This window comes from Rattus norvegicus, chromosome X (genome assembly GCF_036323735.1).
Source record: "Rattus norvegicus strain BN/NHsdMcwi chromosome X, GRCr8, whole genome shotgun sequence".
NCBI classification, from domain to species: Eukaryota; Metazoa; Chordata; class Mammalia; order Rodentia; family Muridae; genus Rattus; species Rattus norvegicus.
In genome coordinates, this window is record NC_086039.1 from 153,882,670 (window position 1) to 153,905,642 (window position 22,973).

The 22,973-nt window shown below is 38.5% G+C and overlaps 1 pseudogene; it reads left to right on the forward strand.

The window, feature by feature from the left end:
- The first annotated feature begins 753 nt into the window (after window positions 1-753).
- Window positions 754-14,088, forward strand: Gapdh-ps116 (Glyceraldehyde-3-phosphate dehydrogenase, pseudogene 116; annotated as a pseudogene).
- Window positions 14,089-22,973: the final 8,885 nt, after the last annotated feature.

The window sequence follows — 22,973 nt, forward strand, 5'->3', positions numbered from 1 at the left end:
GAAATAAAAACAGAATACATAAAATTATTCTAATGTGGGGTTATTAGTTTGGCTTGGTCATAAAACACCTACTCAGAGCAAGGTCCTTATCTCAGTTACTGACGTGAAAAAAGAGAAAGGAGAGCATGAAGGAAAATCAGCAGAGGGGAAAAGTATTGGTGGTACAGCCTATAATCCCAGTGCTGGGAAGGTAGAGGCAGCAAGTTCAAAAGTTCAAGGTCATCCTCAGCTACACTTAAATCTAACATGGGATAATAAAGGACTTGTCTCAAGATACCCATGTGTTATTAGGTCTTAATCTATGTAAATGTTCTGCTAGTTTCTCAGGGTTCAGAAGAACTATAGTCCTCTCTTCTTTCATCCAAGCATCCTGGAAGATAGTTGGTTTTATGACCACTCTTATCCCAGGATTCTTCAGCACCACTCAAACAGAATAGCCTCCTCCTAGCCCTCTGCCCTTGCACTCCTAGCAAACTCCTGCCCACATACACCTATTTCTGGTGTATGCCTGCCTGGAAAGCCTTCTTGCCCTGCCCTGCCCTTGTTACCCCAAGGTGCTGTTCACCTTCCCTCACAGCCTAACTCACCCCCTAACCCACCCCACAGAGGTCCAGCTTCTATCCCTATTTAGGCAGTCAACCAAGAATACCAGGAAGTATATGCCTTGCCAGTGAAGCTATAAATCCTTCAGCTTCTCTCCTGCACTTCAGCACAGATATCTGGCAGGGAAGGCACAGATGTGGCAGTACAGACATGGAGATCTGGGAACGTCGTTATGTGGACTATCCCAAAAGGGTATGTATTCTGCTCTGTTCCCTATTACTCTGGACGCCTGTACCTTTCAAGTCCTTGACAATTTATGGCACAGCAACAATTCCATTAGAACAGGGAAGAGGGTGTTAAAATTATGTCATTGCGTTGGAATGTGGGTATTTTGGAGGTTGTTCCAAGTAAAAGAGCCCCTGGCCAGGACTGGCAGCTTCCATTTGAATGGAATTTGCTTTGTAATTTCATTAGCAGGAACAAGATTTACCCAGTATTCAGGTTGCTTATGGAATGAAGCAATAAATACCTGGACCAAAATTGTACCTAGCATTTATAAAGGCTAAATATAGTTGTCCTGTTGTATAACTAGAGTATGTTTTATATATCGGTAGGTAATCAATGCATGGGAATTCGATCCCACAAATTCAAAGAAGCGTTATGACTATTACGTGGTATAGACTGTGATGGCAAGCAATGGATGCATATTTGTATGTTGTGTATAAACACGATGGCCTCTCTCCGGTTACTCTGAGGAATCTTGAATAACTCACATGTGAAATTAAAGGCATCTTATTCATTCAGTTATTTATTATTCTCTGTAAAATGAGTTAGGAATTTGTCCCCATGAATAATGTTAGCCATAATCTTTAATTTACTCCTATTCATTGGCAGTAATAAAAATGTACAAGGGGAGGCAGAAACATTATTATTTCTTGCTTGAAGTGCAATTTCATGTGGTGAGGAAAACATGTTAATATGCTGCAAAGTGCTCCAGGAATTTAGTTCTCAAAGGAATGGCGGTACTAAATGTATTCTGACAAGAAGGAGCCTCGGAAGGAAAACATTTATCTTCATAAAGTCATTCAATTTACTGAGCAGCATCATATTCTTCCTGCGATCTGCTCACTCCATTAAAGGCAAAGCAGTGACACAGACTGTCACATGAGAAGTCTCAGTATTTCTGAAATGAGGAAGGATAGGGCTCATTCTCTGAATAATGTCTTTGCCCCTCAATGCCCACAGTCTTGAACCACCTGCACATATTCATAAAAATAATGAATAAATAAATAAATGAGGTACTGAAAACTTCTGTTCACCACCATAAGATCTTGTCCGGTAGACTAGGAGAAAACAGATCTTGAAGTCTTTCCATTTTACTGTTTCAGGAAGTTCTTAGATCTGAGGGTAGTTGTCTAACATGGAGCCCAGGCAGGCCACAGAGCTCACAGAGCTCAAGGCTAATAAGATCTAAGATCGTATCAGTTGCTCTACAGAGCACTGTGGTCTGTGTGCACTTCTTAATAGAGGTATTCATATGTATAACACCATACAATGACTCATTCTTGGAAACTCCAGACAGAGAAGAGGCTCTGGTTCTATGAAGTTGGTGTTTGTCTTATGTTTTTCAGTAGGTAGGTATTGTCAATGAGGTGAAATCATGCAAAATTACAAACAGATTACAGAACCAAAGTTTGGTGCTAGCTTGGACACATGGTAGTGCATAAAAACAAATCAAATAGTCTTCAAATACCATGATAGCATTCCCCACTAACTTATTCCTTTCCTTTTAATGCTTTGTAAATAGCTACTATTCTGGGTGTGGGGACAAATACCCTATCTGCATTCTGGTTATGAGCAAGAATGTGATTTCAAGTATATTGCAAGAGAAGATAGGATATGGAACACTAAATAAATGCTAAATTTAAAAGCATGCTGTGGGTAGTGATTTAAAAATCACATTGCACATTTATCTTGAAAAAGAAGTATCTTTAACTAAACAAGTAAAGTTAGGCATCTTCCACAAATACCAAAAACCATTGTTGGCACAAAAAGAATGAGGATAAAAGAGTAAGGCATTTATTTGGAGGCAGGAAAACAAGATTATTAAGGAGAACTGAGTTTAAGCTCCAAGGGAACAGAAATAATGCCTTCATCAGTCACTAGTATATTATATTATACAATATTATAATACTTGCTCAGTTTACTCTGATAGTTTGCATGACCAATTGGGGCAATTCATAATCTTTTCTGTCAAGTTCTATGACTTGTCAAAACTGGACTGCATTCTGTTAGCATGATGTGTTTTGAAACATTTGACCTGGTAGAAGAGTCCTCACTGATGAGTTCCCAGAATTCTAATTATATTCTCTGAATGAAGGGTAATATTTGTTTGAGGACTATCGTGTATTAATCTTTTGAACCATGCTTTCACTGAAATCTTAAATAGTCCAGTTTATCAATGAGAGTTCTCAGAATGTTAAATGTAAGAATAATACCACAGTTGGACATAAGACTCAGATAATTGAAGCTGAATTTAGTCTGAAAGTCTCCTCCTGTGGTTTAACATCCACGGTTCCAGAAAGCAAGCTGACAGGGAAGGGATGCAACTGAACAGTCCTACACAAAAGCAACATCTATGAGTCACAATGATTATCAGCCTAAAAATATACACATAAAAGTACAATAAGTATCCTTTGCTTTACAGAAGCTTTGCAATTTTATCAGGTCTCATTGGCTGATTCTTGATCTTAGAGGAAATTTTCCCTAGTGCCCATGTGTTCGAGGCTCTGCCCCACTTTCTCTTCTATTAGTTGCAGTGTATCTGGTTTTATGTGGAAGTCCTTGATCCACTTGGACTTGAGCTTTGTACAAGGAGATACGAATGGATCAATTTGCATTCTTCTACATGCTGACTGTCAGTTGAACCAGCACCATTTGTTGAAAATGATATCCTTTTTCCACTGGATGTTTTTAGGTTCTTTGTCAAATATCAAGTGACCATAGGTATGTGGGTTCATTTGTGGATCTTAAATTCTATTCCACTGATCTACTTGCCTGTCTCTGTACCAATACCATACAGTTATTACTACTGCTCTGTAACACTGCTTGAGGTCAGGGATGGTGATTCCCCCAGAAGTTCTTTTGTTGTTGAGTTTTCCCTTTACTGGGGTTTTTGTTATTCAAAATGAATTTGCAAATTGTTCTTTCTAACTCTATGAAGAATTGAGTTGGAATTTTGATGGGGATTGCATTGAATCTGTAGATTGCATTCAGCAAGATGGCCATTTTTACTATATTAATTCTGCCAATCGGTGAGCATGAGAGGTCTTAAAATGGCAACCAGGGAAATGCAAATCAAAATGACCATGAGATTCCACCTCACACCAGTCAGAATGGCTAAGATCAAAGACTCAGGTGACAGCAGATGCTGGAAAGGATATGGAGAAAGAGCAATGCTCCTCTATTGTTGGTGGGATTGCAAGCTACTACAACCAACTTCTCTGGAAATCAGTCTGGCGTTTTCTTAGAAAATTGGACATAGTACTATCTGAGGACCTAGCTATACTACTCCTGGGCATATACCCAAAAGATGCTCCAACATATAACAAGGAAACATACTCCACTATGTTCTCAGCAGCCTTATTTATAATAACCAGAAGATGGAAAGAAACCAGATGTCCTTCAACAGAGAAATGGATGTGGGAAAATGTGGTCCATTTACACAATGGAGTACTACTCAGCTATTAAAAACAATGACTTCATGAAATTCATAGGCAAATGGATGGCACTAGAAAATATCATCCTGAATGAGGTCACAAAAAAATACACACATATGGTATGTACTCATTGATTGAGTGAATATTAGCCCAAAAGCACAGAATATCCAAGATAAAAATTCACAGACCGCATGAAGCTCAAGAAGAAGCAAGACCAAAATGTCAATGTATCAGTCCTTCTTAGAAGAGGGAACAAAATACTCACAGGAGGAAATACAAAGACAAAGTGTGGAACAGAGACTGAAGGAAAGGCCATCCAAAAACTGCCTCACCTGGGAATCCATCCCACATACAGTCACCAAACTCAGACACTATTGCTGATGCCAAGAAGTGCATGCTGACAGGAGCATGCTGATATGGCTGTCTCCTGAGAGGCTCTGCCAGAACCTGACAAATATTCACATCCAACCATGGACTGAGTATGGGACCCCAGTGGAGGAATTATGGAAAAGACTGAAGGAGCTGCAGGGGTTTGAAACCCTATAGGAAGAACAACAATATCAACCAATCAGACACACCAGAACTTCCAGGGACAAAACCAGAGTCACTCTTTAAAACCATTTACATATTACCAATAGAAATATACAGATAAAGTTATATAAATATGTAGATATATGTATGTGTACAAATATACATATCACAAAATCACCAAAGAAAGATAGCTTATCAAGTTAAAATTGGGGACACAGGAGAGATTCAAGGGGGGTTAACTGGGAAGGGTTAGGGAAAAGAAAGGGAGAAAGGAAGGTAATAAAACTCTACTTCAATTAAAATATATTAAAAAATAAAATAAACTGAAATATTCTGTTTTATATAGACAATTTTTAGTAAGTAGGTCTTGAACAGAGCCCAGGTAAAGAAATGCTTTAGGTAATTGTTAGGCAAGTCCTCCGAGTACCATACTTTAAATATGGACCTACAAGATCACTGTTGGACTTTTTCTACATAAGTAATGAAATATAGCTTACAATTTAAGAGGCTTTCCTTCACTATTACACATGGAATGGACTTATGGGGGTGGCAGAATCAGGGCACCATCAAGAATTTCAAGTATGACAGGAAAGATGGCAGTGGCTTGATGGAAAAAATGGCAGATACAATAGAGAGAAAAGTGATAGCTACGTTATGGAAGGAAAGCCAAAACAACTTGCTATTGATTTTAATGTAACAGAGCAGTGCATTTAAGATGCTAAAAATCATTATTATGATTATGATTATAAAATCACATGCCCATTACAACTGTAAAAACTTCACAGCATGATAATCATTAAAGGGAAAGAACAGGTATATCTAAGTCAATTTTCTCATAAAAGTAAATTAAGCAGACAATTTTAACTCATTGATTTTTTTAAATCAATAAGTGTCCATTATATTTATGAATCGATTTTTTAAATTTCATTATTCAGATAAAAATATAAATCTAGGTGCTTGTTTATGAGATATATAACTTCTCCCAGAGATATCTACTTTATTCAGATTGTGTCAAAATGGTCATAAAAATCTTTCAGAGTGGAATCAGAAAGATCTTAAGTCTGAAAAATCTAGATAAGAATTTCTCTTCTGTATGCAAATCAGAAAAAAATCCCAAAGATTTAAGAATATAACTGATTGGCCCAGGAGCGGCAGGACCCCTGCCACAGACACCGCCGGACCCTGAAGGAAACAGACCGGATAAACAGTTCTCTGCACCCAAATCCCGTGGGAGGGAGAGCTAAACCTTCAGAGAGGCAGACAGGCCTGGGAAACCAGAAGAGACTGCTCCCTGCACACACATCTCGGACGCCAGAGGAAAAAGCCAAAGACCATCTGGAACCCTGGTGCACTGAAGCTCCCGGAAGGGGCGGCACAGGTCTTCCTGGTTGCTGCCGCTGCAGAGAGCCCCTGGACAGCACCCCACGAGCAAACCTGAGCCTCGGGACCACAGGTAAGACCAAATTTTCTGCTGCAAGAAAGCTGCCTGGTGAACTCAAGACACAGGCCCACAGGAACAGCTGAAGACCTGTAGAGAGGAAAAACTACACGCCCGAAAGCAGAACACTCTGTCCCCATAACTGACTGAAAGAGAGGAAAACAGGTCTACAGCACTCCTGACACACAGGCTTATAGGACAGTCTAGCCACTGTCAGAAATAGCAGAACAAAGTAACACTAGAGATAATCTGATGGCGAGAGGCAAGCGCAGGAACCCAAGCAACAGAAAGCAAGACTACATGCCATCATCGGAGCCCAATTCTCCCACCAAAACAAACATGGAATATCCAAACACACCAGAAAAGCAAGATCTAGTTTCAAAATCATATTTGATCATGATGCTGGAGGACTTCAGGAAAGACCTGAACACACTTAGGGAAGCACAGGAAAACATTAATAAACAAGTAAAAGCCTACAGAGAGGAATCGCAAAAATCCCTGAAAGAATTCCAGGAAAACACAATCAAACAGTTGAAGGAATTAAAAATGGAAATGGAAGCAATCAAGAAAGAACACATGGAAACAACCCTGGATATAGAAAACCAAAAGAAGAGACAAGGAGCTGTAGATACAAGCTTCACCAACAGAATACAAGAGATGGAAGAGAGAATCTCAGGAGCAGAAGATTCCATAGAAATCATTGACTCAACTGTCAAAGAAAATGTAAAGCGGAAAAAGCTACTGGTCCAAAACATACAGGAAATCCAGGACTCAATGAGAAGATCAAACCTAAGGATAATAGGTATAGAAGAGAGTGAAGACTCCCAGCTCAAAGGACCAGTAAATATCTTCAACAAAATCATAGAAGAAAACTTCCCTAACCTAAAAAAAAGAGATACCCATAGACATACAGGAAGCCTACAGAACTCCAAATAGATTGGACCAGAAAAGAAACACCTCCCGTCACATAATTGTCAAAACACCAAACGCACAAAATAAAGAAAGAATATTAAAAGCAGTAAGGGAAAAAGGTCAAGTAACATATAAAGGGAGACCTATCAGAATCACACCAGACTTCTCGCCAGAAACTATGAAGGCCAGAAGATCCTGGACTGATGTTATACAGACCCTAAGAGAACACAAATGCCAGCCCAGATTACTGTATCCAGCAAAACTCTCAATTAACATTGATGGAGAAACCAAGATATTCCATGACAAAACCAAATTTACACAATATCTTTCTACAAATCCAGCACTACAAAGGTTAATAAATGGTAAAGCCCAACATAAGGAGGCAAGCTATACCCTAGAAGAAGCAAGAAACTAATCGTCTTGGCAACAAAACAAAGAGAATGAAAGCACACAAACATAACCTCACATCAAATATGAATATAACGGGAAGCAATAATCACTATTCCTTAATATCTCTCAATATCAATGGCCTCAACTCCCCAATAAAAAGACATAGATTAACAAACTGGATACGCAACGAGGACCCTGCATTCTGCTGCCTACAGGAAACACACCTCAGAGACAAAGACAGACACTACCTCAGAGTGAAAGGCTGGAAAACAACTTTCCAAGCAAATGGTCAGAAGAAGCAAGCTGGAGTAGCCATTCTAATATCAAATAAAATCAATTTCCAACTAAAAGTCATCAAAAAAGATAAGGAAGGACACTTCATATTCATCAAAGGAAAAATCAACCAAGATGAACTCTCAATCCTAAATATCTATGCCCCAAATACAAGGGCACCTACATATGTAAAAGAAACCTTACTAAAGCTCAAAACACACATTGCACCTCACACAATAATAGTGGGAGATTTCAACACCCCACTCTCATCAATGGACAGATCATGGAAACAGAAATTAACAGTGATGTTTATTCAGTTAATTCAGACTAAGAGAAGTCATGAGCCAAATGGACTTAACGGATATTTATAGAACATTCTATCCTAAAGCAAAAGGATATACCTTCTTCTCAGCTCCTCATGTTACTTTCTCCAAAATTGACCATATAATTGGTCAAAAAACGGGCCTCAACAGGTACAGAAAGATAGAAATAATCCCATGCGTGCTATCGGACCACCACGGCCTAAAACTGGTCTTCAATAACAATAAGGGAAGAATGCCCACATATACGTGGAAATTGAACAATGCTCTACTCAATGATAACCTGGTCAAGGAAGAAATAAAGAAAGAAATTAAAAACTTTTTAGAATTTAATGAAAATGAAGATACAACATACTCAAACTTATGGGACACAATGAAAGCTGTGCTAAGAGGAAAACTCATAGCGCTGAGTGCCTGCAGAAAGAAACAGGAAAGAGCATATGTCAGCAGCTTGACAGCACACCTAAAAGCTCTAGAACAAAAAGAAGCAAATACACCCAGGAGGAGTAGAAGGCAGGAAATAATCAAACTCAGAGCTGAAATCAACCAAGTAGAAACAAAAAGGACCATAGAAAGAATCAACAGAACCAAAAGTTGGTTCTTTGAGAAAATCAACAAGATAGATAAACCCTTAGCCAGACTAACGAGAGGACACAGAGAGTGTGTCCAAATTAACAAAATCAGAAATGAAAAGGGAGACATAACTACAGATTCGGAGGAAATTCAAAAAATCATCAGATCTTACTATAAAAACCTATATTCAACAAAATTTGAAAATCTTCAGGAAATGGACAATTTCCTAGACAGATACCAGGTATCGAAGTTAAATCAGGAACAGATAAACCAGTTAAACAACCCCATAACTCCTAAGGAAATAGAAGCAGTCATTAAAGGTCTCCCAACCAAAAAGAGCCCAGGTCCAGACGGGTTTAGTGCAGAATTCTATCAAACCTTCATAGAAGACCTCATACCAATATTATCCAAACTATTCCACAAAATTGAAACAGATGGAGCCCTACCGAATTCCTTCTATGAAGCCACAATTACTCTTATACCTAAACCACACAAAGACACAACAAAGAAAGAGAACTTCAGACCAATTTCCCTTATGAATATCGACGCAAAAATACTCAATAAAATTCTGGCAAACCGAATTCAAGAGCACATCAAAACAATCATCCACCATGATCAAGTAGGCTTCATCCCAGGCATGCAGGGATGGTTTAATATACAGAAAACCATCAACGTGATCCATTATATAAACAAACTGAAAGAACAGAACCACATGATCATTTCATTAGATGCTGAGAAAGCATTTGACAAAATTCAACACCCCTTCATGATAAAAGTCCTGGAAAGAATAGGAATTCAAGGCCCATACCTAAACATAGTAAAAGCCATATACAGCAAACCAGTTGCTAACATTAAACTAAATGGAGAGAAACTTGAAGCAATCCCACTAAAATCAGGGACTAGACAAGGCTGCCCACTCTCTCCCTACTTATTCAATATAGTTCTTGAAGTTCTAGCCAGAGCAATCAGACAACAAAAGGAGATCAAGGGGATACAGATCGGAAAAGAAGAGGTCAAAATATCACTATTTGCAGATGACATGATAGTGTATTTAAGTGATCCCAAAAGTTCCACCAGAGAACTACTAAAGCTGATAAACAACTTCAGCAAAGTGGCTGGGTATAAAATTAACTCAAATAAATCAGTTGCCTTCCTCTATACAAAAGAGAAACAAGCCGAGAAAGAAATTAGGGAAACGACACCCTTCATAATAGACCCAAATAATATAAAGTACCTCGGTGTGACTTTAACCAAGCAAGTAAAAGATCTGTACAATAAGAACTTCAAGACACTGAGGAAAGAAATTGAAGAAGACCTCAGAAGATGGAAAGATCTCCCATGCTCATGGATTGGCAGGATTAATATGGTAAAAATGGCCATTTTACCAAAAGCAATCTACAGATTCAATGCAATCCCCATCAAAATACCAATCCAATTCTTCAAAGAGTTAGACAGAACAATTTGCAAATTCATCTGGAATAACAAAAAACCCAGGATAGCTAAAGCTATCCTCAACAATAAAAGGACTTCAGGGGGAATCACTATCCCTGAACTCAAGCAGTATTACAGAGCAATAGTGATAAAAACTGCATGGTATTGGTACAGAGACAGACAGATAGACCAATGGAATAGAATTGAAGACCCAGAAATGAACCCACACACCTATGGTCACTTGATTTTTGACAAAGGAGCCAAAACCATCCAATGGAAAAAAGATAGTATTTTCAGCAAATGGTGCTGGTTCAACTGGAGGGCAACATGTAGAAGAATGCAGATCGATCCATCCTTATCACCCTGTACAAAGCTTAAGTCCAAGTGGATCAAGGACCTCCACATCAAACCAGACACAATCAAACTAATAGAAGAAAAACTAGGGAAGCATCTGGAACACATGGGCACTGGAAAAAATTTCCTGAACAAAACACCAATGGCTTATGCTCTAAGATCAAGAATCGACAAATGGGATCTCATAAAACTGCAAAGCTTCTGTAAGGCAAAGGACACTGTGGTTAGGACAAAACAGCAACCAACAGATTGGGAAAAGATCTTTACCAATCCTACAACAGATAGAGGCCTTATATCCAAAATATACAAAGAACTCAAGAAGTTAGACCGCAGGGAAACAAATAACCCTATTAAAAAATGGGGTTCAGAGCTAAACAAAGAATTCACAGCTGAGGATTGCCGAATGGCTGAGAAACACCTAAAGAAATGTTCAACATCTTTAGTCATAAGGGAATTGCAAATCAAAACAACCCTGAGATTTCACCTCACACCAGTGCGATTGGCTAAGATCAAAAACTCAGGTGACAGCAGATGCTGGCGAGGATGTGGAGAAAGAGGAACACTCCTCCATTGTTGGTGGGATTGCAGACTGGTAAAACCATTCTGGAAATCAGTCTGGAGGTTCCTCAGAAAATTGGACATTGAACTGCCTGAGGATCCAGCCATACCTCTCTTGGGCATATACCCAAAAGATGCCTCAACATATAAAAGAGACACGTGCTCCACTATGTTCATCGCAGCCTTATTTATAATAGCCAGAAGCTGGAAAGAACCCAGATGCCCTTCAACAGAGGAATGGATACAGAAAATGTGGTACATCTACACAATGGAATATTACTCAGCTATCAAAAACAACGAGTTTATGAAATTCGTAGGCAAATGGTTGGAACTGGAAAATATCATCCTGAGTGAGCTAACCCAATCACAGAAAGACATACATGGTATGCACTCATTGATAAGTGGCTATTAGCCCAAATGCTTGAATTACCCTAGATCCCTAGAACAAACGAAACTCAAGACGGATGATCAAAATGTGAATGCTTCACTCCTTCTTTAAATGAGGAAAAAGAATACCCTTGGCAGGGAAGGGAGAGGCAAAGATTAAAACAGAGACTGAAGGAACACCCATTCAGAGCCTGCTCCACATGTGGCCCATACATATACAGCCACCCAATTAGACAAGATGGATGAAGCAAAGAAGTGCAGACCGACAGGAGCCGGATGTAGATCGCTCCTGAGAGACACAGCCAGAATACAGCAAATATAGAGGCGAATGCCAGCAGCAAACCACTGAACTGAGAATAGGTCCCCTATTGAAGGAATCAGAGAAAGAACTGGAAGAGCTTGAAGGGGCTCGAGACCCCAAAAGTACAACAATGCCAAGCAACCAGAGCTTCCAGGGACTAAGCCACTACCTAAAGACTATACATGGACTGACCCTGGACTCTGACCCCATAGGTAGCAATGAATATCCTAGTAAGAGCACCAGTGGAAGGGGAAGCCCTGGGTCCTGCTAAGACTGAACCCACAGTGAACTAGTCTATGGGGGGAGGGCGGCAATGGGGGGAGGGTTGGGAGGGGAACACCCATAAGGAAGGGGAGGGGGGAGGGGGATGTTTGCCCGGAAACCGGGAAAGGGAATAACACTCGAAATGTATATAAGAAATACTCAAGTTAATAAAAAAAAAAAAAGAATATAACTGATTGTCAGATAATGATTTCCAAATTGGAGTAGACAGGTTTTGAAAAAGAAAACTTTTGTTGAATATTTGACTCTGCCTCTCTCTCTCTCTCTCTCTCTCTCTCTCTCTCTCTCTCTCTCTCTCTCTCTCTTTCTTCTTTAATTTTTTTTGTCTTCCATAGTCTTTGCAATGATGAGGTATAGACAATTTTCCTCCTCACTTTCAATTCAATGTTTTAATTTATAATGGTTGGAAAATGTTCACTTTTAAATTAAAGCAGAAACATACAGAATTAAAAATATAAACAGTCTCTGTTGCTACTCATTCCAAAGACAGCTGCATCTTCTCATGCACTGCCAGCCTCATCCTCTAGACAAGATGGGGAAGGTTGGTGTGAACAGATTTGGCCATTTGGGCACCTGGTTACCAAGGCTGCCTTCTTCAGCTCTACACTTGGTAAAGTGGAAAATATTGTCATTAACGAAACCTTCATTGACATCAACTACATAGTCTACATGCTTCAGTATGACTCTACCCATGTCAAATTAAATGGCATAGTCAAGGCTGAGAATGAGAAGCTTGTTATCAGTGGGAAGCCCATCACCAGCTTCCGAGCGAGGACCCACTAACATCAAATGGAGTGATGCTGGTGCTGAATATGTCATGGGTTCCACTGGTGTCTTCACCACCATAGAGAAGTCTGGGGCCCACTTGAAGGGTGGGGCCAAAAGGGTTATCATCTCTGCCCCTTCAGCCGTGATCGGTGTGAATCACAAGAAATATGACAACTCATTCAAGACTGTCAGCAATCCACCTTACACCACGAACTGCTTAGCCTCCCTGGACAAGGTCATCCATGACAAAATTGGCATTGTGGAAAAGCTCATGACCACACTCCATGCCATCACTGCCACTCAGAAGACTATGAATGGCCCCCCTGGAAAGTAGTGGTGTGATGGCTGTGGGGCGGCCCAGAACATCATCCCTGCATTCTATGGTGCTGCCAAGGATGTGGGCAAGGTCATTCCAGAGCTTAACAGGAAGCTCACTGGCATGGCCTTCCATGCTCCTATCCCCAATGTATCCATTGTGGATCTGACATGCTGCCTAGAGAAACCTGCCAAGTATGATGAATTCAAGAAGGTGGTGAAGCAGGCATCCTAGGGCCTACTAAAGGTCATCCAGTGCTACATTGAGGACCAGGTTGTCTTCTGTGACTTTAATAGTAACTCCCACTCTTCCACCTTTGATGCTGGATCTGGCATTGCTCTCAATAATAACTTTGTAAAACTTGTTTCTTGGTATGACAATGAATACAGTTACGGCAACAGAGTGGTGGGCCTCATGGCCTACACGCTGTCCAAGGAGTAAAAAACCCTAGACCACCCACCCCGGCAAGGACACTGAGAGCAAGAGAGAGGTCCTCGGTTGCAGAGGAGTCCCTGTCCCAACTCGGCCCCCAACAATGAGCATCTCCCTCACAATTTCCACCCCAGACTCCCATAATAACAGGAGGGGCCTAGGGAGACTTATCTATTCTCTTGAATGCCATCAATAAAGTTAGCTGCACCTATCAACAATAAAAAATAAAAAATGTAAAAATATAAACAACGAATGGCCCAGACGTGTGGGCAATCTTGAAACTGCAGGGCAGGAGAGACTGTCACTTCTACCCACCATTGCCCACATCCCTGGCCCAAGAGGAAACTGTATAGGGCCTCTGGGTACAGGAAGATAGGGGCAGTCAAGCTGCAGGAGTCCTGTGGTCCAGACTGCACCCAGATCTGAACAGACCCGGTCAAACAGCTCCCTGCACCCAAATCCCGTGGAAGGGAGAGCTAGACATTCATAGGGGCAGACACACCTGGGAAACCAGAGAATACTCTCTGTCCGCATTTCTGACTCTACAGGAAAACAACTAGTGCCATTAGGGCCCCCTGTGCCCAGGGACCCATAAATAGGGGCAGGCCCTTCTGATTGCTACCTTCACAGAGAGCTGTAACCTAGACCCAAAGAGCAACTTCAGTCCTGAGACCAGAGGTAAGACCAACTTTTCTGCTCTAAGTGACCTGCCTCATGGACTCAGGACACACTCCCACAGGAACAACTGAAGACAAGTAGACAGGAAAGACTACACGCCTGAAAGCAGAACACTCTGTTTCCATAACTGGCTGAAAGAAAACAGGAAAACAGGTCTACAGCACACATGACAAAAAAGCCTATAGGATGGCCAAGCCACTGTCAGAAATAGCAGAACAAGTAACACCAGAGAAAATCTGATGGTTAGAGGCAAGTGCAGGAAGCCAAGCAACAGAAATCAAGACTATATGGCATCATCAGAGCCCAATTCTCCCACCAAAGCAAACACTGATTACCCAAACACACCAGAAAAGCAAGATCTAGATTTAAAATCACATTTGATCATGATGATGGAGGACTTTAAGAAAGACATAAAGAACTCCCTTAGAGAAATTCAGGAAAACACAGTAAACAAGTAGAAGCCCTTAGAGAGGAAACACAAAAATCCCTGAAAGAATTACAAGAAAACACAATCAAACAGGTAAAGGAATTGAAAGTGGAAATAGAAACAATAAAGAAAGCACAAAGGGAGACAACCCTGGATATAGAAAACCAAAGGAAGAGACAAGAAGCCATAGATACAAGCATCACCAACAGAATACAAGAGAAAGAAGAGAGAATCTCAGGAGCAGAAGACTCCATAGAAATCATCAACACACCTGTCAAAGATAATGTAAAACGGAAAAAGCTACTGGTTGAAAACATACAGAAATCGAGGACACAATGAGAAGACCAAACCTAAGCATAATAGGTATAGAAGAGAGTGAAGACTCCCAACTCACAGGACCAGTAAATATCTTCAACAAAACCATAGAAGAAAACTTCCCTAACGTAAAGAAAGAGCTTCCCATAAACATACAAGAAGCCTACAGAACTCCAAATAGATTGGACCAGAAAAGAAATTCCTCCCATCACATAATAGTCAAAACACCAAATGCACAAAACAAAGAAAGAATATTAAAAGCAGTAAGCTAAAAAGGTCAAGTAGCATATAAAGGCAGACCAGACTTTTCGCCAGAAACTATGAAGGCCAGAAGATCCTGGACAGATGTCATACAGACCCTAAGAAAACACAAATGTCGTCCCAGGTTACTGTATCCAGCAAAACTCTCAATTAACATAGATGGAGAAACCAAGATATTCCATGAAAACCAAATTTACACAATATCTTTCTACAAATCCAGCCCTACAAAGGATAATAAATAGTAAAACCCAACACAAGGAGGCAAGCCACACCCTAGAAAAATCAAGAAACTAATCGTTTTGTGGTATTACAGAGCAATAGTGATAAAAAACTGTATGGCATTGGTACAGAGACAGGCAGATAGACGAGTGGAATAGAATTGAAGACCCAGAAATGAACCCACACACCTATGGTCACTTGATTTTTGAGAAAGGAGCCAAAACCATCCAATGGAAAAAAGATAGCACTTTCAGCAAAGGGTGCAAAGGGTGATGTTTCAACTGGAGGTCAGCATGTAGAAGAACGCAGATCAATCCATTCTTATCACCCTGTACAAAGCTTAAGTTCAAGTGGATCAAGGACCTCCACATCAAACCAGATACACTCAAACTAATAGAAGAAAAAGTGGGGAAGAATCTCAAACACATAGACACTGGAGAACATTTCCTGAACAAAACACCAATGGCTTATGCTCTAAGATCAAGAATCGACAAATGGGATCTCATAAAACTACAAAGCTTCTGTAAGGCAAAGGACACTGCTGGTAGGACAAAACTTCAATCAACAGATTGGGAAAAGATCTTTACCAATCCTACAACTGATAGAGGCCTCATATTCAAAATATACAAAGAACTCATGAAATTAGACTGCAGGGAGACAAATAACCCTATTAAAAATGCGGTTCAGAGCTAAGCAAAGAAATCACAGCTGAGAATGTCAAATGGCTGAGAAACACCTAAAGAAATGTTCAACATCTTTAGTCATAAGGGAAATGCAAATCAAAACAACCCTGAGATTCTACCTCACACCAGTGAGAATGGCTAAGATCAAAAACTCAGGTGACAGCAGATGCTGGTGAGGATGTGGAGAAAGAGGAACACTCCTCCATTGTTGGTGGGATTGCAGACTGGGGGTACAACCATTCTGGAAATCAGTCTGGAGGTTCCTCAGAAAATTGGACATTGCACTACCTGAGGACCTAGCTATACCTCTCTTGGGCATATACCCAAAAAAATGCTCCAAAATATAACAAAGACACATGCTCCACTATGTTCATAGCAGCCTTATTTATTTATGTTTATGTATTTATAGCCAGAAGCTGGAAAGAACCCAGATGCCCTTCAACAGAAGAATGGATATAGAAAATCTGGTACATCTATATAATGGAGTACTGCTCAGCTAATCAAAAACAATAACAGCAAATAAATAGGCGAATGCCAGCAGCTGAACTGAGAATAGGACCCCCGTTGAAGGAATCAGAGAAAGAACTGGAAGAGCTTGAAGGGGCTCGAGACCCCTTATGAACAACAATGCCAAGCAACCAGAGCTTCCAGGGACTAAGCCACTACCTAAAGACTATACATGGACTGACCCTGGACTCTGACCTCATAGGTAGCAATGAATATCTTAGTAAGAGCACCAGTGGAAGGGGAAGCCCTGGGTCCGGCTATGGCTGGACCCCCAGTGAACAGGATTCTTGGGGTAGGGCAGTAATGGGGGGAGGATGGGGAGGGGAACACCCATATAGAATGGAAGGAGGAGGGGTTAGGGGGATGTTGGCATGGGAAAGGGAATAACATTTGAAATGTAAATAAGAAATACCCAATTTAATAAAGGTGGGGAAAAAAAGAAAAAAGAGAGAATATGCATGCATTTGCCACAGTATTCTTTCTTTCTGCCCATAATTGAAAGTTTAGGTATTTTTGTGATTTCTCAATGATCTCTCATGTTCATTTCATTTTTAAAAATTATCCATTGACATTTTACTGAATGGTCCAATTTGTCCACTTTTCCTTCCAGCCCCAAGATACTGTTTTGCACATGATCCATTCTGTTGGAAGGCTCCACAATGAGGTTTGGATTTGTTTTTGTTTTTTTTTTTTTTCATTTCCAGCATCATTTCCTTTTGGCTGTTCTTAGGCAATTCTATTTCTTCATTGAATTCTATTTTTGTATCTTGGACTGACTTCCTTTTTTTTATTCAGCTCATTTTTGTCTTCTTTGAACATATTTATAATGATTTGTTTTGAATTATTTTTCTGCAAGATTTTCCAAGCCATTCTCACTTAGGTCCATCACTGTAGGAGTATTCATTCTGGAGGGAATCAGTCTATCTTGGTTTGTCAGGTTACTTTTGTTTCTGTGCTTAGAGTTGTGAATCTGGAGTAGTTTGTTAGCTCGTTTTTGTTTGTTTGTTTGTTTGTTTGTTTGGGTTTTTTAGCTCAAATCACCTTCTTATTTCAGTGTAGTCATGTATAATATTCAGGAGAAAATCGAATTGTAATATTGAGACATTGTTTTCTTTCAGGAAAGTAGTTTTGAGCAATACAGTGAGTGTCTTGGGTCTTCCTTTGAAATGCCTTTGCTATCGAAATGGATAAACACTTTCCAAGAGTTGGCACTTCCTTACAGGTCTTCTCCTCAGATAGTTTCTGGTATGGATATTCAACTCTAGTGGCTATCTCCTGAATAAGCTCTGGTCCACTGACAATTGGAATCAAGAAATCTTGGTTAAAAAATAGATGTGTAATCAGGAGGTCTGTGGGGTCAGGAGACATAGGGCCTACTTATAAATATTAGAAACCGAGACCCAAGAGAAACAAGTCATTATAATGTGGAAAGGAGTGTATATGGTCTGCAGTATGGAGAAGTGAGTCTAGAGAATCGAGAGAAATTGATAGTACTTGGAAGTAAGATGTTTTAATTTTGGGAGTCCTGTGGAGTTATATAGAAAAATCTATATGAGAAACTCAGAGAAGAAAAATCACAGAGAACATGAAATTCCTCCACGGTGTAGAGAACCTAAGCATACCTGATTAATAGGAGATGGAGAGGTCCTAGAGGTTCTGGTGGGAAGGAACACACCTAAATGGAGTTATGGGGAAGGCAATTCTAAGTGGAGTTGAGCAGGCCTTTGGGGTGGAAAGGTATAATTTTATGTGTTTTCTAAAAGGATTATATATATTTGGCAAGTTTAAGATCCTACATGCTTTAATCTTATGTTATAGAAAGATTATAAAAATTTGTAGGCATATTCATTCATAATTTAAGTACATTAAAATAATTTGTAATAAAAATGAATTATGTACTAATTTGGCTTGTTCAATAGCCAATATCTAGAAGAGCTCTAATTGATGAGATGACCATGTGATGAAAACAGACCTAGAAATCATTAATCAAGAAAGAAAAATCTTCTCTACTAGGAAGCAAAAATGTTCTAGAGTTCAAGTTATTGTTTTTTTTTTCAGTTTACACACAGAAAATGTCAACCAGTTACTCATTTTTTTCTATGTAGCCAAAAAAAACAAAAACAAAAAACAAAAAACAAAAAACAAATAAAAGCCAGGATGGAGGCTACAAGGGAAAGAGCACAAATGATGTGCAAAGATCAGGGACAGGGAGCATGTCAGGCCTAGATGAACTGTGTGCTGCCAACGCAAGGTACTGGAAGGTAACAGAAATCTAGACTATGGGAATGTGATCAGTTCTTCCGTGCGGATACAAGATGCAACCCTTCTAATGAAAGTTTGACAATATTAGCAAAAAAAGTCTTTACTTTTTGCCCTGACACTATATATCACACCTACCTCATAGACTCAATGACAAAAATATAGAAATACATGCATAACATATATGCATACACACATACATACATAACATACAAACCATTCTTGGTTATGTAGGCAAAGAAATCTAAGGTGACATTTACAGGTATACTCATAATTTTATAGGCAATTTACAATATACAGAAATGCTTGTATAGCTCTATTACTGTCATATTCAAAATAGCCAGGACGTAGAATCAACCTACATGTTCATCAACAGATGAAAAATGAAAATGTGGTAATTATAACAATCAAAATTGGGTTTTATTCATCCATTAAAATGAAATGATGTCATTTTCAGGAAAATTGATAGAGCTATAGATTATCTAACTGAAATAAGCCAGACTCAAAAGACAGAACTTATATATTATCCCTCATATATGGAAGAATATATATATATATATATAATTATTTGGAGAGAACAAAGGATAGAAAGGCAGGAGAAATTAAGACCAAGAATGAATGATAGGAGAGAAAACAGTCACAATGTAGAATCTCTGACAAGGAATTGAGATTAATATACATATATAAACAATGAGGTGATGAAGGGATGACCAGTGGGGAGAGGGAGGAGGAAAAGTTAGGGTGATAGAGGCAAATAGAACCAAATCATAATCATATACACTCATAAAAATGCCATAAATCCATTATTTTGTATGCTTAGTATATCATTAAAAACAAATAAAATACTTGTTAGGACATTAAAAATAAATAAAAGAAAAATAAATACCAAAACACAGTCACATAATGTTACCTATAAAAGAATAATTTATATAAGTAATTGGTAGCAGGGAGAAACTTTTCATGTGAAATCTAAGCACAATAATTTGATAATACATCTCTGGAGGGATTTATTTTAAGAACATAAAAGTTATCAAAATTACAAAGTGTTATTAGTAGTCATTGGTGGCAGAAGCATTTATATTCTTATTCTGAAACAGTTGTTATAAGAAAAAGATAAATATGAAATTGTGTGATTTCTTTATTTTATCATCCCCTGTGGCTTTCAAAACTGTGATTTACAGTATGGAAGTAAGGAAATACGAATGCAAGACAGAAGTTACATAAGCACCATATATCCCCAAATTTAAATTGGTACGAAAATCCATTTCCTAGCTCTTCTACTGAAATTTTCCAGAAATAATGCCTAATATAGTAAATGAACGTCTTTAAAATGTAAAGGATGGTTCTAAAATAGCATTTCTCATAAAGAAACAAGGGCTTCCTACAGAAATAGCTGGTTACTGGTCTAGGGAAGGTAGTGTACAAGAAAACTCTACATAGTAAATGCACTCAATATCAAGGATATCTGAACACAGCAAAATGACTCAATGATCAACATGCTGGCCTTACATAAAACAACTGGAGTATAAGAAGTGCAATGACCATGATAGAGGATACACATCACACATGTTTAAATCTATTATGTTATTATTTAAAAACTGGTCAATTTCATGATAATACAGAACCAATTTATTTTTTTATTTTGTGATTAAAATGAGTCAGACATTGTTCTGTATTTATATGAGAATTATAACATAGAGCAATAGGATAACAGAAAGAAAATTTTCTTTATTGAAGTTGTAATTAGAATTAGAGTATTCCCATATTATAACCCCTAACAAAGTAATATATTTAGATTTTGACCAATAATAATTGCTACTTGAAACAAATCTTGATATGATCTGATTCGGAAAGGGTTAATCAAAATCACCTGCTACATATTATTCTTGTCTTCAACCAAATCTAATTTGAACCAGATCCAGGGTATAGATCTAAGCATCAACTCATAAATACAAAGGGCAAGTTAATGTCTTAGCCTATACCATAGGGGTTTAAAAACAAAAGTCCACATTTTGAGAATTTCTAGAGGAAGTACATTGTTTTCTCCAGCAAATAAATTATGAAGGTAAAAAGATGATCAGTGTTCTTATAGTTTTAAAAAATCTCTGAAGTAAAAGTAATGCATTTAACTCAATTAAAGCAAATTGCAGTGTGTGCGTGTGTGTGTGTGCACAAGTGCATGACTGAAAAATCTAAACATCAGCAAAGTATTTTATAGTAGTATAATAAGAAATTACTAGTACCTTTACATTTAGTTTGATTCAATCTAACTTACAATATTGTTGTTATACTGTGAAATGTCACGATACTTAACAATGTATATCAAATATTTACAGAGCACATGATTCAATGTCCTAAGATTTGTTTTAAAACAATATAGGATAGATACAACAAAACTAACTGGCTGGCCATTATCAAAGCAGATTGGAGGATATGTAGAGATTTGTCATACTGTTCTCTAGGTTCATGGATCATAAGTTCCCAATAATTTTAAAAATAGAGGTCTACCTAGCAAAAGCGATAAAGAGGTAGAGGAAAGAACAAGGAAGAGGAAAGGACTTAACATTATCTTCATCCTACACAAAGAGAAGTCAATTATTTTATTTTATTTTATTTTATTTTATTTTTTGAAATTGAAAACCAAGAACCTCTCTGTAAGGCAGTAGCTAATCTTTGAGGAAAGAATTAACCTTTCCCAGGGGTCACCTAAGATCATTAAAAATAGATGTTTACATATGAACTAGCCATGAAAATGATGTTATGGTTGGAGATTACCACAACATGAGGAACTGTATTAAAGGGTCACAGTTTTAAGAAAGTTGAAAACCATTGCTCTAGAGAATCCTGACTAACAAACTCTCTAGCAAGTGTTTCAGCATTCCCTCATAAATCACATAGGACCATGCAAGGTAAAATATAGCCATAATATTAATTTAAAAGTCTTTAGCATACGGAGACAGATTCAATGTTTTAGCAACTATACCTCCTACCCTATTTATTTATAACATTATTTAGGGTCTCTCTCCCTTGAGAAAATATTTAGAATCCCTTTTTATTTTGTTAGACTAAAGGATACATAGATGGATTTTGAAGTAGTAGATATGATCATAAGTTTATTACTTTATTCCATTAGTATTTTTAATCATAGCACCACTTCATATTACATAAATATATGCAGCTATAATTTGCCAATTTATAATCCAAATGAAAAATGAAAAATAGTTGCTAAAAATTAAACATGATTTCTTCCTCTGCATAGCTTAGAGTAGAGAAGTGGAGACAACAAGGACTGTGGAGGCTCTGCCCTGACCTGCACAGCAGGAGTTGCAGCATCAGCAATGTTTGCTATCACACCACTTGGTGGAATTTCCCTGCCCAAGCTGGGAGTTCGCTTTTGGCCTGATAACAGAGGCCTGTGCAGAGAAAGGCGTGAGGTGATTTACATAATCATTCATGTCTAGGGGCTGGGCTTATGGGTTTTGCCTTTATAAACCTGCTGCCTTGCAATAAAGTTGAGCCTTGATTAGAATTTTGTCTTGGCTCCATTCTTCTCTCTCTTTGTCCTTTAATTCTCAGACTCCCATTCAAGGTATCTACATTGACTGGTGGTCATGGGTCAACTACAAAGGACAAGGTATAGATTTGGTTTTAAATTGTGATAAATACCATGGCCCAAACAAATGGGTATAGATATCAAGAATACTAGAAGAAATAATGGGACACCTCTTGGAATCTCAACTTGAAGGACATTCCTAGACAAGGAAATGGACTAAATCAATGGTTCTCAACTTGTGGGTCATAACCCCTTTGAGATCTGATATCGATCCCTTTCACAGGGATCACATATCAGATGTCCTGCATATTAAGATTAATAACAGTAGCAAAATTAATTTTTGAAGTCACAAAGTAGCAACAAAATAATTTTATGGTTTGGGTCACAACAACATGAAACTGTACATTAAAGATTAGGAAGGTTAAGAATCACTTCTGTGAGATGTTGGTCTTAGATTCATAAATTAGTAGAGCTTTCAACTCTCATCAAAGAAATGTCTTATAGGTGATGGTCAGGACTAGTCAAAGGACAGAGAATAACAGG